The sequence below is a fragment of the Heloderma suspectum genome, chromosome 3, assembly GCF_057233095.1.
Source record: "Heloderma suspectum isolate Gila_16-S chromosome 3, 16-S_ref, whole genome shotgun sequence".
Lineage (NCBI taxonomy): Eukaryota > Metazoa > Chordata > Lepidosauria > Squamata > Helodermatidae > Heloderma > Heloderma suspectum.
In genome coordinates, this window is record NC_139460.1 from 64,765,168 (window position 1) to 64,778,866 (window position 13,699).

The window sequence follows — 13,699 nt, forward strand, 5'->3', positions numbered from 1 at the left end:
CTGTCCAAGAACTCTTTGTGTTCTCTTATTCCTGAAGGGTCGACACTTGCTGCCCCAGTCCTCTTACTTTTTCTTCCAGCAGTGTGATCAACTTGCACTTCTTGCAGGTGTAGCCCATGTTGATCTCAGGCAAGAAAACAAACATCGCACAGACTTTGCAGGTCACCATCACTGGAGAGTCTTTTCCTTCCATAGTCTCTATTCTGTTTATGTTTCTAGCTTTCTGAATGTACTGAAATAGCCTGTGCTTTTTCCTCTATTCACTGGAGGTTAAAAACACAGTCCCACTGGTATGGAAGTGTGTGTTACAAGAAAAAGAATTTTTTAAAATAAAAAATGTTAGGGGCCTCCCCCTTAACCTCCCCTGCCGAACTCCCCTGGCAAACTTCTGTTTGCTCTCCCTGTTCACTTGCTCTGATTGCTTGCTCTCTGGGAGACTGCTTGCTTGTATAGCCCCTAGACCAGCTGAAGCAACTTCCTCTGCTCTGCTCTGCTCTGCTCTGCTCTGCTCTGCTCTGCTCAGCTAGGAGGCCGGAAAATAGCTCTTTCATCACTGCTAGTAGCAGCAGGGAAGGAGCGATCTGTATGGGGAACTTTGAGGGATGGAGTAGAGAGTATATGGGGGAAATAAAGCAATGGTGAGAAGGTCCAGCAAAGGCCTTGGGGGACCACAGGTTGTGCACCCCTGGGGCAGAAGAAGACAAAAATGTATATTTGGGTGGTGCAATAAGACTTTTAAAAGTGCTGGTGGCCCTAGAGTGTGGGTGGGGCACCATTTCAGAGGGCTGTACCCTTAAAGGCAGCCTAAAAATCATTTTAAATAAATACATGGGGCTTCACTTCAGGCAGAAAAATGTCTTGGGCCAGCACTGCTTTGAGGAGTAATAATAATGGGCTTATTAATGTAAGGTTCTCTGCGTACTTGATTCAGGCAGAAAAGGGATTAAACATAGATAAACAGGGAAAAGAGACTTTGTAAAAAGCATTCACAACTGCAGTACACGAAAGCACAATTGCAATGTTTGGCAGGTAATTCTTTTAGGAGGGAGGCAGGACCTAGGAGGGTGACAATAACTAAATCACACCTGTGCATCCGTAAGGACAGCATTTTGCCCCCAAGGATTCAGTATGCACAGACACAGAACACATGTTTAATGGTGGAGCACAGGATGAAGCAGATGACCAAATACAAATATGCTGTAGTGCAGCCTTTCCCAACTTGGTGCCCTCCAGATGTTTTGAACTTTAAGTCCCATTAGCCCCAGCCAGCATGGCCAAAGGTCAGGAATGCTGGGAGTTGTAGTCCAAAACATCTGCAGGGCAACAGGCTGGGGGCGGCTGCTGTTGTGGGAATGAGCATTCCATGAGACAGAACCGATGTAACCTGCAACAGAGACTTGGCCTCATCACTCAGCTGGGTTCCATTTACAGCCAAGATACTTGCCATGGCTTCACACATAAGTTTCTCATTTACAGAATTAGTATACAACATTCTGTATGAAAAGATGGAGGAGGACTAGCTATTCTCTGTCTTACTTTTCAGTGGAAAATGTGATGCTGTTTTGGAGGTCTTTTTCCTCGTGTTCTTTGTAATATTAAGGCCGCAATCCTATGTGTACTTACTTGGAAGCAGGCCCTGTTGAACACAGGGGAATTTAACTTCTCAGTAAACATGCATAGGATCAGGTTCCATATTTAGAGTATAAACAGCTGAAGATTATTTTAGAAGTCTTGAGAATGACAGATAGGAGTACCTAGCCTTACTCTGACCGATGAGTGAGAATTCTGGCATAGGTGACAGTGAGTTGATGAAGGACTGGGCTCTTGACTTTCTCTTGAATATGTCTTGAAAATTCAGAATTAAATTTAAATGTTTTTTGTGTATGAACTTAGTATTAAGCACATTCCTGGAGTCTGAACTCTGGAAGGTGGAGCAGAAGCTGCAGAACAGCAGTGGGCGTTGAGTCTTTTCTAATGGGACCAAGCTAAAGGTGGGTCCACATGTTATTTAGGCAAACACAAGTTTCCCACATGTGTGTTTTCCAGTTAACAGCAACTCCACCTCACCCCCACCCCTAGCTGGGCTTCTTTCTATTATTGGAGCTGGTTAGAGGAAAAATGGAAGGATAGGCAGGTGGAGACCAAGGTTAAACATCCCCTGGCCATCTGCTGATTCTTCCCTATTAGGGTGCTTCCTGATGGAGGGGACCTAACATGACCATTAAAAGTCAACATGCAGCTATATTGTCTTTTCCTCCTTAACAGACTTTATTCTGGTAAGAAAGAAGATGGAAGAAGTGGAAGGAAAACATGGGGGTTACAAATGAAAGGCAACAGCATCTGGTCCCCATGTTAAAGTCCATGAATGAGGCAGGGGAATTGCACAATAATAAAAAGTGTCCCTCCTGCCCACAGCCCTGTATTAATGTTACAAAGCAAACACGTCATTGGGAACCCTGTGTTTGCCTCATAATGTGTAGTCCTGTCTTAGAGTACACATCTTTGGCTGTTCATTTTGCTGTTGCTAACATGGCATTGCTAGGGCCAGTTGCGTCATAGATTTCTGTCCTCTGGGTGAATGCCACTGATCTCATTTTGTGTATGCCTCTTAACAACACTCAGGTGGTAGCAACATTTAGTCCCTAAGGGAAGATCTACACAAGGGGTTAACACGTAGCAAAAGGTGTTATTGATCTACAGTGTGTATTCGCTAACTTGTAGTAGTCTGTCTCCAAACATTCAAATGCATGTTAGATAATGTGTTTCAGGAAACATGTTAACATCACACCCTTTAAGACACATTATTCCCCTGTGTAACCATACTGTTAAAAACTGGGTTTTCTTGTGCTAAACAGAGAGAAGTAAAAATAATGATACTCTATAAAAGCCCTTGTTTTGTTGTTACTGATTTTTCAAAATAAATATTTCAAAGGTGACAAATCTTACCTTCCTGTCTGTTTGGTGTTTATTTTTACTTATACTATTTATTACTTTATTTTATTAAAATATGTATATATGGCCTTTCCAATTGTACAAAGTAGTTTACAAACCATAACAACAACAACAACAACAACAACAGAAAAGAAAAATACAGATAAAGCAAAAACAACATCAGCAGAATCTGGCAATCAAACTAAACAGGCACAGAAAGCTTCAAACATAAGCAAACCTAAAATAAAACAAAGGAATAGCTGTCCTAGGCAGTAGTGGTAGGAGGTTCTACAGCTTTGGAGCAACCACTGTAAAAGCCCTCTCTGAGCTATCAGTGTTCACACTTGTCCTAAAGATGGCATGGTCAATAAAGCTGACTGGCCCTCAACGTGCAAGTTGGTTCTTACAGTTGAAACCAACCATGTTCATTCATTGGTGTACATTCATCCTGTGCTTCATTTACAGAACGGCTAGGGCAATGCCATAAATCCTGTTCCTTAATTCTGTGTGTTTATGTATATCACTGGTGATGGAAAGCACTTTGTACATGCTCATAGAAAGTGCTTTCTCTGCACTTTCTGACTTTCCCTAAGATTCAGGGGTACCACTGTGTGTGACTCTTTTTTGCTTGCAGCAAACTTTGACATAAATTGGTGACAATTGCCTTGATCACGCACCTTTTTCTCTGCTTTGTCCTTGAGGACTTAAGTCATAAGGGTTGGGCTGCCGCAAGTCCTATGACAAAATGGGCAGTCACCTGGGTAAAGTGCCAGCTTAAGACATTTTGTTGTCTTGAGTGGGCTGATCACATTGCCCATGAGTTTCACCCCAGGATCCCTAGAAGAGCTGCACAGGGTCTGATAGGGGTAATCTCCCAGCTTGCATCCTGCTTCATTGGCATCCCTCAAATAATTTCTGCCCTAAGTGACAATTTGGGTTGCTTCTGCTGTCAGGCTGGTCCTGAGTGCATCACAGTGTCACCCTGCTCAACCCACATAGTTATGGTTTTCCAAGGTCTGGTGAGCAATACATCTGGATGTGATATTCATGAGATTGGGTCGCACTACTAAAATGCTCTGAAAAAGTCAACACATGGTGACTTCATTATATAAACTCTTGTGAAGAATCGTCACAAGAATAGACCTTCATGGTAATAGGCATTAATATAATGTCTCTAATTTGCAAAATGCCTTGTAATCTCCATTGTGGTCACAACTGTCCTGTGCAGTAGGTCACTATTATGCCCATTTTACACATGGGAGAATGCTGGGGCTGAGAGGTGATACCTGACCCAAGAACATACAATGCATTTGTTGCTGAGGTATGATTTGAACCCAGATCACAGTTTAATTACATATATTGGGCCATTGTCTCTCTGATTGCAGCCATAGTTTCTTCTAATTGACATAATTAAGATACTGTCAGGGTGGACACTGAGCCCATAGAATCCCAGAGTAGTTCTGATTCTGAGGAAGAGCAGTCGCTCCTGGGAGAGGAGCGCGCTCCTCTTTCCCAGGGCCAACAGCTGACGGAGATTCCTCCCACCAGCATTCCTAGCTTAGATAGCAGTCCAGGGAGTGACAGAGTGCAGATAGCAAATTTGGTGGACGTGCGACACCGACGCAGAGAGCGGAGCCAAATGGAGGGCGCAGAAAGGAGGCGTAGTGCCTGGTTGGCGCGCAAACAACGGCTGCGCCCAGAGGATCCAAGGGAAAAGGGGAGGGACTCTCCCTAGTCCTTAAGTTCAGGGGTCTGCCAGTAATTCCCTTTCAAACGGGGACCAACTGTTCCAACTTAGGGCATAGGTACTGTGCTGCTCAGATCTAGTTGCAAATGGTAGAGTTGTTAAGTTGTAAAAGAAGAATAAAGCTTTGAAAGGAATCCCTTTGTCTGTGTCTGGACTTGGCTACTGGATTAGACTGAGAGAGGCCTCCAAGGAGCCCTTGACAGATACAACTGATGAAGTTTGTTTTTCTGTATTCTCCGTTTGAAATATCTCCTTTTAAAAAAGTGAATAATCTGAGTCAGACCCTGTAAAATTTTGCTCTGTAAATGTAGTAACTGTGACAGTTGAAAAAACAAACCACTACACCATTTATTTATGGGAGTGCTATATATATATATATATATGTATGTGTGTATATATATATATATATACACACACACACACACATGTCTTTCAGTATTTTTGGTATCATGTTTTCAAAGTTATAGCTGCAAGCATGAGGGCTAGAAACATGTTTCTAAGTAAGGCATATTTTTAAGTAAGATATTTAGGATTTTGGCTGAGTTTACAGACTGCACCACAGGGTATGTTTCTCATCCCTATTGCATGATTCCATTTTATTGCATACACTTGTGAGTCCATTGGATAAATGTTTTGTACATAGCAAATATATATGACCTGGTTTGCATATAACACTAACCCATGGTTTATGTAACCCACTGGTTAACCCATGGTTTGTTGTCCTGCCAGGGTTTATCTGGCAGATGATCAAACAAACTATGGTTTGTTTTCTCAAGCCCTGGGCTGTTCATTTCCCTCCTCCTTCTCCCCCCTGTTCCCTGTATCCCAAATGCCTTTGCGGTGCTGTAGTACTGATATCTAGAGTGGAGACTGGCATATAGAGTGTCTGGGTTCACCCATCATGACAACCCAGAATTCAGCAACCCAAACCACTGTTTATTGTTATGTGTGAACCCAGCCTAAGTCTATTATGCTTGATGAAGCTCCCCCTTGTCACACTTTCTGTTCCCCTTCTTCTGCTGCTGCCATCCTTAAGCTTTTTATTGAAGATGTCTTCTTTATTTCAGTGTTCCACCTGCATATTTGCCCACACATTGAGTTGCATGCTACAGTATCAAGCTGTCTCAAGGCATGGAAATATTTTTATAATCCCTGACAGCCATGATAAACATTCCTTCTCAGGAATAAACAAACAAAGTACACACCTTGCCATTAACAGCAGTTTAGAGCAATCAGACCTTTGTCACGCATCTGCAGGGGACACCTAGGCAAATCCTGTGCTAGCAACTGGAAGTACTGTTGACGTAGATGAGGTGGACGTAAGATTTCACGTAATTCCTGTGGAATGATGTATTGTGTGATTACCAGGCAAGCTGCGTGTGTGTTGCAAATTTGTCTCTTCAGAGGAAAATTTATTCAGATGTGTTGCCTACGGTCAGTCACGTTTTGAAGGAAGAAATCTGCGAAATATTTCCTAAGGATTTGTGCTCTTTGTCCTGGTATATTTTGAGCGGGGTGGGGAACAATTGCGGTTATTTCGGAAATGAAAGATATGGGGACTCAGTGCTACTCTGACATTAAATGCAATTAAATGACATTAAATGCAGCGAGCAGAAGGAAGATTCTGAAAGCCCCTGACTTTCGGAGATTATGATGCTTTTGAAAATCCTGAATAGAATTTAAATGTGCTTATGCATGAACGTAGTGTTGCGCACAAACCCTGGAGTAGCAATCCTGAAGGCTGCAGGCACCTATCCTTACAGACGGAGGATATCTGGATGACAGCAGTGGCTCTCAGTTTGTTTTCAGTGGGGCCAGCCTAAAGGAGGGAGAAGACTCCATTTTTTCTGACTCCTTGACCTCCTTCTTTGGGAGGTCTATAAAGATGCAAACAATTTAGTGGTTGGTTGTTGTTTGTATGAACAAAATACAGATATTGTAAAAGGGGGGAAATGCTGTGCCACATTAAAATTATATTTACTGTTTTTTTATTGTATTCTTATGCTATTTTTAAATGATTTCTATGACACCTAAGGAAACTATGTTATTGGCATCAAATAAATACTAATAAGAATAAGATAAATATGTCCTGTAAATGATATTATATTTGTTGATATATTGTCCATTTAAAGAAGTGGATTTACATAGCCAAACCTTTGCCATGGCTTTGATTGCATTGTACCATTCTCCTCCCAGTCCCTCTCACTGATTGCAGTGGAATTAGGCTTTTATGTCATCCTCCATTTCCCCTGTGTTAACTTGCCTGTTTTGGAAAACAAAAAATGCAGACTCTCAAGATTTTACCAAAATAGGGCCTAGCAGCCTTAGATTCCTGACTTGTGTACAGTATATACTTACCCACTAAACTCCTTGGGGACTAGGGGCAGTAGCCAACGATGTCATTGCACTAATGCAAATTACATTGCGCTAGCGTAAGAGACCTCTCACTCAACACCAATAGCATTAGCTTGTGCAACAGGATTTCCTGGGAAACCTGTTACAAAAGCTAACGCTATTGGCATTGTGCTAGAGGTCCCTTATGGTACTGCAGCATAATTTGCATCTGCCCAATGGCGTTGTTGGATACTACCTAGGGGTGCTTCTGAACCAGGCTCTTATGGAGGTAAATGACATAAATGAAATGCGCTTTATAATACAATTATAAGAGCAATTACAAGTCTTTAATACTAGAAATATAAAGTTTTGATTCTCTCATTAGGTAATTTCTGCAAGTTCAATTATTTATTTGCAGGGTAGGATAGGGGGTTAGTCGTTCATGTGCGGGGAGCCTGTGGGGTTACCCCGGGAGATTTAGCTTCCCCAAGATGCTATGTGCTGAACAGTCCAAGACATGATGGTTTTCTGGAGTCCCTTGAAATGTCACAGAAGATGTTGGGGATCAATTTTTAGACTGCATGTGGCCTAAGAGCTGCACCCCAGTATCATCTGTCTGATACTGCAAGAGGTTCCAAAGTATATTTCTCAGAATGCATATTACGCCATCAGCACCCTTAAAAATATTGCATCCTCAAACAACTGCTTGTGCAAGGTATTTTTTAAAATATTTTTGACCATTTTTCTGTAAAATGTATTGAAACAGGGATAAAGATTGCAAGTCTTGCTGCGAATGGAATAGTTACACACCTCCATTTTTCTCTATATTTATTTGATAGGGGAACACTGTGGCTCCTTCTAGGAAGTAACTTTATGTATGTGTATATGTGTGTGTGTGTGTGTGTGTGTGTGTTATTTCTCCTCCTCCTCCTCCTGCTGTTGAGATCCTTATCTCTATTACTGCCTTTTCTGTGTTTCCCTTCCTTGTGTACCTCCCTTCCTTCTGTTCATGTCACTTTCCATTCTTTCTCTTTCTGTGTCTCCATTATTCTGTTTGTGACAGTTTTCTCATCTGTCCTCCCTCTGGCATCCTTCATACTCCCTCTCCCCCATTGTAAGGTTTCCGTCATTTTTGTCACTTCCCTTCTGCCACTTTTTTTTTGCTTTCTCATGTTTGTGTGCCCCTCCCCCATTCCCACTTTTTTTGGGGTAACAAATGGCAGATGTTGAGGACTCCAGCTCTGTAGGTGATCTGCTTATACTGGTCCAAGGTCCAAGGGTGAGGCTTGGAGGATCAAGCGTCGCATACTATTACAAGTTCTTCTGCACAAGTCCTAGGCCAATCTACACTAGTTTTTTTTTTTTCCTGGTACTACAGCATTTGGCTCAGTAGTAGAATGAGTGACACACTCACTAACCAGTAATCCTCGTGCAATTTGCAGACCTCTTTTATGATGTTTTTTTCTTTATTGTGTTGCCCCTGTGGAAGTCATATCTGTGTGGAGAAGCTGTGTGCCATTATGCCTCATATCACTGGAAGGGGCTTCAGTCTGCAAAACTGGTTTGGCCATCTTTCTTCCCCACCTTCCTCTTTCACCTTGCGGTAGGTATAACTCTGTAAGGAGGAAATAGGGGTTTGTAGAAGCACAAGAACATCTTGTTGACTTGTGTCCAGAGTTTTCATTGTTGTACAAAGCACGTTTGAAACTGAAGCTGATTCTGTTTGCTATACTCCCTCTTCCTCACTGTGTGCTGTGTTTTAAACTCAAGAAAAGCAGCAATTTGTTTGATTTGCATAAATTGTCCCACGTTCAAGACTGCCTAGGACCATTGCTATTCTCACATGTCCCATCGTTCCTTTCTCTGTTCCTGGTGGTTCTCCAAATTCTTTTCTACTTGCAAAGACTTTATAAAGCGTAAAATGCATCTTCATATGTTTCTTTATTCATTGAAACGGCTATTCATCCCCACCTGGAATTAGCAGGTTGTGAAATCGCTGATCAGCATGTGCAAATGAAATCATAATGGATTGTAAGTTCCTCGGGAGCAGAACATATTTCTATTTTCTGTGTATACTTGACATTCAGCTTGTGACTGATAAATAGTAGACAATGTCATTGAGGATATACAGCATATGCTCCACCACTCCATGCCTTACCTTCCCCCCTGTGACTGGGCCGGATCCACTGAGGATAACTCCTTGTATGTGCACATACTTTTGTAGATTGCAGTGTTTGTACTATATAGCCACACATTCTAGAGATCTTTAACAAAGCTGTGGTGGAATGGAAAGATGGGTGCATGATGAGAGTTGTCCCCTTATATTCCCGATAGAAGCAAAACAAAGAACAAAGCCCTGTATGGAGTAGGAATTCAGTTGCCTGTGAAAGACAAAGAGCTGGAATCCAGCTCTTTCATTCTAGGCAGCCCTCCTGTTTGAAATGTGAGACAGAGATTATTTATTTTATTTAAGAAAATGTATATCCCGCCTTTCTGCTAAATATATATATAGTGCCTGTGGTGGGTAACAACAGTTTAATAAAAACAAGTCTAATACAAAAGCAACCAGGATAAGGTTACTGAGCCTACAGCTACCTACCACATGGTAAATAAGAGTTACTTTGATTTAAACTAGTCTACCTTAAATTTTAGTTAGCTAGGGGTGCATTCACAGAATGATGCTGATCTGGATGCTGATCAAGCCCTCAGTTTATTGGAACACTGCTTTAGAGGTGGGGGGAAGAAGAGGGAAGATAATCTACTGAACGTAACAGGTTCTAAGCAAATTAAACCACTGAGATTGATCTGGGGAGTGGGATGGAAGTCTGTACCCCTAAAGCAGGGGTGGTAACACATGGGCTGTATGCACCCCCCCTGCCCAGTGCAGCCCCTGTGTCACCCCATGGGGAAAAAACTGGCAGTTTTAGAACTACAGAGTGTTAAAAAGGTCAAAATTTAGCTTGTTCTCAAGCTAAATTTGACTCTTTTAGTGCTCCATAGTCACCATGGAGAAAAAGATTACAAGTATCTTGAGAAAAAGCTAAATTTGACCCTTTTTGTGTACTGTAGTAGTTTGCCAGTGAATTTTGGGGGCAAACCACCATTTTTTTCCTATAGCTCCTGTGGAGTGTAGCCCTTGTAGGGCAAAAATGGTGTCAGGGTGGAAACTGAGCCAATAGAGCCCCAGAGCAGTTCTGATTCTGAGGAGGAACAGCAATCCGTGGGAGAGGAGCTCGCTCATCTCTCACAAGCACAGCAGCTGGCAGAGATTCCTCCTGCCAGCATTCCTGGGATAGATAGTGACCCTGGCAGTGAGAGAGCGCTGGAGGGGGGCTTGCTGGATGCTCGGCGCAGACGTAGGGAGCGATGACAGATGGAGGGCGTGGAAAGGAGGCGTAGTGCTCGTTTGGCGCGCAAACAACGGTTGCATCCCGAGGACCCAAGGGAAAGAGGGAGGATCTCTCCCTAGCCCATAAGTTCAGGGTCTTCCCGTGATTCTCCTTCAAATGGGGACCAACTGCCTTACCTGGAGCTTAAGCTACTCAGCTATCTTTCCCCAGTGCTGTTCCTTGCTTTGGCGCTAGCAACTAGTATTCTGAAAGAGTCATAAAGTAATAAAGGAATAAAGTCTTGGAAAGAATTCCTCGTCGTCTGTGTCCTGAGTTGGCTATTGGTGGGGACTGCAAGAGGCAGCTAGGGCACTCCTGACAAATGGCTCCTGGACCCCCTGAAGCTGCCCATGCTTGCCCTAAAGCTTCTGTCTGGACCCATGGAAACCCAGTGTATGCCTTGATCAGGGCTCAGAGGTAATATACATGATAACTGCAGTTCTGTGTGTTTCAATTAAGATTTGTCACAACATCATAGAAGGTGGTAGTTGGTAGTCTGATTTAAAGAGAAAAGGGGATACATGGGTGAGAAAGCAAGATCTGTTTTTATAAACTGTGTTAAGTGGCTCTTAAGCATCTTTAGTAAAAAGTAGTATAACTTCAATAACTCTTGAATACAACTTCTGGGTATGTTTTAGGTATATTCTAAACAAATGATTTGTATTTTAAAGCATATGCTGTATAAATAAAAAGCAACTTCACTGCTTTAGCAAATCTAAAGTGTTGTCTCATATGTTGACTTTGGTGGAATGATTCTTGAACATGTAGGGGAATAGGAGGATGAAGAAAGGTTTCATGTTGCCAGCTGGATATGTGTGAGAGAGGTGTGATGACCACAGTATCCTGTACCTGAAGTGCTCTTCAAGGTTTGGAAACTTGAGAAATTGCAGGCACTTCTCCTAAAAAGTGAAAATTTCTGTTGAGCACCATTTATTTCCAGAGAATGGCCAAATCTTGCTTTATGGGAATGGGAATAGTGAAGAAGGAGAGAAGGGCGAATACGCTATCTTGGTATATAGACTCAGACAGGACTATAGGTTGTTGTTTAAAGATAAGGCCTGCGGTGATTTGGCAAAATTTAGAAAAAGTGAAAACATTTAGTTTCTGTTTTGATTTCTGTTGATATACACATGGCATAACCACCACCACCTGCTCCCCATGCTTGGGATGAGTTTTATTCAGGCTTCCAGAAAAGTTCATTTATGGGCAAGACGGTTTTGAAAAATTAGGAAAATGCGAAATGGTGAGATGGGAGGGATTTGCTGATAGATGTAGTTTAAGAAACTATTCCTTTTCCACAGACCTTGTTGGAATCTCTTTCCAGTGGCCCTGAGATGTGAATGAGGTGAATCACCAATCACCATTGTTCTTTTATATTGTTGATATTGTGCCTATGGGGAAATATCACTTGCATGCTCCTAGGAACTCTATTTTGGGCAACAGTGGTCAAGGACAAGATTGTACACAGCCATCTGATACAGAACATTCCACAGTCCAAAAGTAAAAGATCTTTATGTAAAAGATGAACAACTTCCTTTCCACAATTGCATTCCTATTAACCCTTTCAAAATGAGCTAGTTTTAGAGTTAGGACATGCCATTAAAATCATGTCTTGTGAGACAAGCAATGTAAGGGTAATGAAAATGGAGAAAACACTTGGGAGTTAAGATAAGTTGGATCTTAACCAAATGCCAAATGCCTTGGATCTGAGCCAAATGGCTTAGGGTGCAATCCTGTGCATGTTTAGACAGAAGAAAGCATGACTGGCTGGGGAATGTAGGGCTTTTTTCTGTCTAAACATGCATAGGATTGCACCTTTGCAGTCTTGTTTCCCGCTAATACAACTTCCAATTGATCTTTCGATGTTTTTCCTGGATTTCATCCACCTAAACCATAGTGCTACACAACCCATTAGGAAAAAAGTGCAAGGACCAAGAGGGGTCTGGCACTGAGCTAGAAAGAGAATTAGGGAGCACCCATAAACTCATTTAGCATGGACTAACCAACCCCTTAATACTGCAATTTTAAAAATACACAGCTTCGGTGCTCCTCTTACCACTGATTACAATTCTCCTACCTTTCCTCCAAGGGGCTTATGGCAGTGTGCATGGTTCATTCTTCCCCCTACCCTTTATTGTCCGCACAGCCCTGTGTGGTTGGTCATCCTGAGAGATGATGATTGGCTCACCCAGTGAGCTTCATGTCTGAATGAAGATTTGAACCCGGGTCACTCCAGTCCAGTACTCTAACCACTATAGAATACTGTCTACAATGTGGAAAGTAGGGCAGTGGCAAGGACCAGCAAATTTACAGCTGAGGCAATATCATATTCAGCTTGCTGAAACTCCATCTATTTTGGTGCAATCATAGTCTGCGTCCTAGGTAGAGTTTGGTGCTGTGGGAAAAGGGGCAGCCTTCAGCTGTCTTCAAATATCTGAAGGGCTGCCATGCAGAAGAATGGAGGAGACTTTGTTGCTGCAGAAAGTGGAAACTGCAGGGAAGCAGATTTCTGCTAAATATTAGGAGAAATTTCCTAATGGTAAAAGCTGTTCAGACCTTGAGGAACAGACCTTGAGAGATGGTGGGCTGTCCTTTGCTTGGGGGCATTTAAGCAGAAGCTGGACAGCCATCTGTCAGAGATGCTGTAGTTCCACCCTGCATTTCAGATCCTGCACCGAGCAGGGTGTTGGACTAGATGACATCCAAAGTACCTTCTAACTCTATAGTTCTATGAAACATGAAGAGGAAAAAATGTGTAATGTGGTTGTATAGTTTTACTCAGTATAGAAAGGCAGGAAGCCGTAGCTATATAGAATGGCTAGGCCATAGTCATGCCTGAAATTAGTCTTATTAGTTAAAGACAGGGCTGCTCTAATAACTGTGTAAACAAAAATCTACTATAAAGTATCCCTATATTAGGGAATAGTCAGGCCACGTGGAGTGAGCCTGTGGGTGTGCCTTAATTTCTTCTCAGTCCATTAGAAGTTGTGTTCAACACGCATGTTAATGTCGGGTGAAAATGTATCTTATTCTGGGCTGTTCCTGTTCTATTCATGGCATGTGATAGGGCAACTTTGTACAACCTAGTTGCTCTCCATGTGCGTTAGATGGCAACTCCCATCATTCCCAACTGACATGGCCACCATGCTGCCTGGGAATGATGGGAGTTGCAGTCCAACACATCTGGAGGGCACCAGATGGTGGAAGGTTGTAAGGAGTGTTTGTATGTAGAAAATTTCTCTTGGTGCAGAATACTGAATTAAAACCATTTCAGCTTTATGATTGTTTGAAAAGCACT